The sequence below is a fragment of the Orycteropus afer genome, unplaced genomic scaffold (assembly GCF_000298275.1).
Source record: "Orycteropus afer afer isolate SDZICR_OR568_19922 unplaced genomic scaffold, OryAfe1.0 scaffold00013, whole genome shotgun sequence".
Classification (NCBI taxonomy): domain Eukaryota; kingdom Metazoa; phylum Chordata; class Mammalia; order Tubulidentata; family Orycteropodidae; genus Orycteropus; species Orycteropus afer.
This window is the reverse complement of record NW_006921600.1, coordinates 20,266,967-20,272,083: the sequence shown is the minus strand read 5'-3', so window position 1 is coordinate 20,272,083 and position 5,117 is coordinate 20,266,967. Positions and strand designations below refer to the sequence as shown.

Below are 5,117 nucleotides of genomic sequence, written 5' to 3'. Positions count from 1 at the left end.
CATCTTGATAATAGACATTGTGGACCCTTCACTATGGAAGAAAGCTTCACTTGGAAACACAAGATCACTACCAATATTTGAACTTTCCTGAACATAAACACTGCCCATCTAAAGATGCTACCCATAATTGGTGGAACTTTGAGGAAATCATGTGTTCTGGAAATAATCAGTAGGTTTTTGGTTTGGAATCAAGAAATAAAGTCTAAATTGGCTTCAAATTGCATCAACCACACAAGAACCACTTGTACTTGCTTTTCTTTCTCCTCACTGTGCAATTTGCTTCATTGTCTGTAGCCTGTGGGCAAGGAGGCCAGGCAATAGTTCAGAGCTACAGTTTGCTCTGACATAGGGCACTATGAGAGGCTCACAGGTATGGCTTGTTGTAAATCCAAACCCATGTATACTTTCTTCTTAATATTTTGAAGTTAGTCTATGAAGAGTAGCTAGCTACATCATTTCAGTTACTACATTAAAACCACTGACATCTCTTAAAGCAACTGATTTGTCTGTTAAGTACATGCTTGTGTCACCACAGAAAATTCTTATTTTTGGAAACTTAAGACTCCATGCTCATATTTGAAGTGGTGAAAACATTCTTTGTCAAGCAATACATCAACTAGAAGTAAAGACATTCGTTCTGTGTGCAGTGTGTGCACTGATTGAGTGCCTGTGATCTTTGGCGGACCTAATGGTTTGCTATTTTAAAAAAGGTAGACTCCCCATGGGTCATCATGTCCCTTTCTAACGACAGGAAGCACTGGTGTCAAAGAATCTGAGTTCCTGACACAGACCGAGAGCACAATAAACAGCTGTTAAAATAATAAATAAATACTAGTTCAGTCTATTACCTGGAGCATTGACACCTCCCTGAGACCCTGTCCCTTCTATAGATAGAATGCTTCTTAGAAGCAAGGATGGTGAGACTCTGTCTCATGTACTTTGGCCATGTTTTCAAGAGAGACCAGTCCCTGGAGAAGGACATCATGCTTGGTAAAGTAGAGAGTCAGCAGAAAAATGGAAGACCCTCAATGAGATGGATTGATATAGTGGCTGCAACAATGGGCTCTATTGGAGACCAAGAAAAAGACCACCAGAAGGACATGATTGCAAAGCACATGTTCTAACTACAGCTGAGAGAAGGCAAGGCTTCTCTTACGGTTGAATGCTTGCTTGGCTCAAACTCTATGTGCTTAGAGCAAAACCATTGTTCTAGCAAAATAGGTTGGTAAACATTGTTCCAGTAAAGAATGTTGATTATCTTGATGGAACACTTCATACCTAAGAATAGTATACCTTAGTAATCATATTACACTTCAGATAATGTATCCTAGTAATTATCTTATACCTTAGAATCATGTACCTTAACAATCATATTATGTCTTAGAATGATACATTGTAGTGATTATTTATTATTTTGTGTGTGTGTGTGTGTGTGTTCCCTCCCCTCCACTCCCACCCCTGGCAACCAACAAAGAAAGTTTCCCTCCATATATGAACCTTTCCTTGACCCTCCACAACAATGAACTAATATTATATTTGTCCTCCTGTGATTGATTTATTTCACTCAGCATAATGTCCTCCAAGTTCATCCATATTATGTGGTGTTTGGCAGACTGTACATTATTCTTTATTGCTGCATAGCATTCCATTCTGTGTATGTACCATAGTTTGGTCATCCACTCTTCTGCTGATGGGCACGTAGGTTGTTTCCATCTTTTTGCTATTGTAAATAGTGCTGTGATGAACATGAGCATGCATGTATCTGTTCTTATCCTGACTCTCACCTCTCTAGGATATGTATCTAGTAATGGGATTGCTGGATCAAATGGTATCTCCAATTCCAACTTTCTAATGAATCGCCATATTGCTTTCCACAGTGGTTGTGCCACTTCACAGTCACACAAACAGTGTATTAGAGTCCCAATCTCTCCACATCTCCACCAGCATTTGTTATTTTCTGTCTCATTGAACCTTGCCATCAGTGCTGGGGGAGAAGGTATATCTCATTGTTGTTTTGATTTACATCTCTCTGATGGCCAATGATTGTGAGCATCTTTTCATGTATTAGCTGACCACCTGAATATCCTCCTTGGTGAAGTGTCTATTCATGTTTTCTGCCCATTTTTCAATTGGATTGTTAATTCCTTTGGTGTTGAGGCATTGGAGTTTTCCATCAATCTTACAGATAATTATCAGCAAATGTGAATTTGTTGGTGTCATATAATTTTCTATGCTGAGCTTGTTTTGTTTATGAATCATGTTATCACTTCCTTTATTGCTATTGTTTTAGTATTTGCTGAATATTTATGCTGGTCCTCTTTTTTATTTTGATGTGAAGGTTTATCATTTTTCTTTGAGTTTACCCTGTGATTTATCGTTTTCTTCCCAAGTGTGGAACAGTCCATTCTATCTTGTAGTTGTCCTCACTTCCCTACCATCTAGAAGTTTTGTAGTGACACAGATGTTTTTCCCTCTTTTTGGTTTGTGGTTGTCCTCATTTGTTGGTTGGTGTCTCTGGTTCCCTGTTTACAGTGTTGTAGGCTTATTTACTTTGAATACTTCCATAGCTAGGTTGGTTTCTGGGTTATATCATCATGTATGTTAATGGTCAGTTGTTGTTGGTTGTTGTTGCTTCTCTGTCCAAAGGGCTCCCTTTAGCATCTCTTGTAAAGTTTGTCTAGTTTTAACAAATTTCCTTAATTTCTGCTTATCTGGAAATGTCCTAATTTCACCATCACATTTGAGGGACAATTTTGCTGGGTACATAATTCTTGGTTGGACATTTTTCTCTTTCAGTGTTTTATATATACCATACCACTGTCTTCTTGCCTGCATGGTTTCTGTTGAGAAATCCAAGCTTAGTCTTATTGGTTGCCCCTTGTAGGTAACTTTTGTTTTTCCCATGCTACTCTCATCATTCTTTCTTTGTCTTTGGTTTTGATGAGTTTGATGATGATATGTCTTGGTGTTTTTCTTTGGGGTCTATCCTGTTTGGGGTTCATTGGACTTCCTGAATGGATATATTCTCATCTTTCATCATATCAGGGAAGTTCTCCTCTAACAAATCTTGGACAATTTTCTCAGTGGTTTTATTTTTCTCTTTCTGTTCTGGAATTCCAGTGACAACTAGGCTATTCCTTTTGATGGTATCCCACATGAACCTTAGGCTTTCTTCATTTTGTTTTGATCTTTTTTCTGATTGATCCCTTTCCAAAGAAGTATTCAGGTATTTGTCTTCCATCTCATTAATTCTGTCTTCCATCACATCAATTCTATTCCTTTGTCCTTTCAATGTGTTATCTATTTCTGACAATTTAGAATTAATCTTCTGGATTTCTATCTGTAGATTTAGAATCATTTCTAATTTTTCATTTATTTTGTCATTTTATTCTTGTATTTTCTTCCAAAATTCTTCTAGGGTTTTGTGATGGTTATGTTTGTGTGTCAACTTGGCTGGGCCTGGTTGAGTGGCTGGGAAGCTGATGGTAGTTATTCCCCATGATGAGACTGGCAATTAACTCCATGGTGGGATCTACCATAAGCAGCTGATAGTTGCCTTTGGGATATGGTCTGCTTCCTGTATTTAAGGAGAAGCCTTGGGAATGGTCTCTAGCCTATGGCATGCTTGGACCCTGCATGTAGCCATGCCATTGCTCAGTATCCTGCTATGCTCTGCCAACCTTGGGACTTAAAATGGACTTAAGTTATTGGCCTGCTATGTGGTTTGGTAACATCGGGACTGTGCCCTTTTTACTTGTCAACCTTGAGGCTTCTCAGCCTCAGCACCCCAGCAGCTCTCTGAATGAAGAAATGCCTCTAGCTCTAGTGGGCCAGGAGCAGGAGGCAGAGCTGGACCCCAAGGTTGAGGGGCTTTCACCCAGCCCCTAGAGCCTGGCACTTTGAACTTGGACTTAAGGCCTCCAAATTATAAGAATAAACTCCTGTTAAGCCATCCCATTTGTGGTATATTTCTTCTCAGAGAAGTATTATGTAACTAGAACAGGTTTTTTCTGTGTTTTCCTTGGTGTGTCTCTCAATCCTTTGAAGATAACTAAACATAATTCTTTTGAATTCCTTATCAGGGATTTCTAATGCTGCGTCTTCCTCAGGGATGTGTTTTGAGTCTGCATCCTGGTCCCTTGTTTCTCCTGCTTTATCTTGCTTCTTTGTGTGGACTGTGATGCTCTGTTGTCTCCAAGGCATTGTGACATTTTTGTGTTTATATTTAATTGGTGATTATATGTTTGAGTGACTTGCCCACAATTTTTGTTTTCTTTGTTTTGTTTGTATGTTATCTACACAGGCAGGGTTCTGTGCTATGCTCCTCTATTCACTAGTTGACACACTTATACACTCACCACCTATCTCCTTTCCTTTGTCAGCCTTTTGTATGTCCTTGTCAATCCCTAGCAATCAGAGCCTGTTCTTAGGTCCCTGGAATCCGAATAAGGATGCTATCACTTTAAAATTCAAAATGGTTGCCACTTGTAAAGATTCAAAATGGCTGCTCCCTTGGTCACTTTAAATATCCAAAATGACTGCCACGTGTAAACAATCAAAATGGCTGCACCCTCCAGACAGCAGAAAGTCCATAGCTCAGGTTGTCTCCCTTCTTGCTATTTCCCTTCCTAGTCATAGGCCGCCAGAGCAGCTGTCCCCGCAGCCCTTGGTGACTGGGACTGATCTTTAGGTCAATTCTCAGGTCCCAACATCACTTGGAAATATTCAGGCTGTTGGTCTTGTCAGAGTAGCTGACAGTCTGCAGTTCCAACTGTCTCTGTACTCACTGTTTCATTCAGATTTTTCTACTAGTTGGTGCCTAATCCACTTCTGTATAGTTCCTTTCAAAGCTCAGGCTTCCAGGATTATCTTCTGTATCTCTGTCAATTGGTTTTTCTTTTCTTTGTTGAAGAAGGTCTGTGTTGCTTGTCTGCCTATTCCTGCATCTTACTGGAAGTCTCTATTTATTATTTTTGTAAGAAATGTTAACCCAACTAATCATCTATTGTTTTCAGGCATGGGAAAAGACCTCTGGGTACTGGGAAAAGTATAACTTTAAACTTTTAGATAATACTTGATTATATTGTAGAAAATATTTGATTGAATACTTGATTGTA

At 39.2% G+C, this 5,117-nt stretch overlaps 1 non-coding gene across 1 annotated transcript; it reads right to left on the bottom strand.

The window, feature by feature from the left end:
* Positions 1-265: 265 nt before the first annotated feature.
* Positions 266-400, bottom strand: LOC122151333. The gene has a single exon (XR_006164105.1). It is a non-coding gene; the product is annotated as a small nucleolar RNA SNORA42/SNORA80 family (small nucleolar RNA).
* Positions 401-5,117: the final 4,717 nt, after the last annotated feature.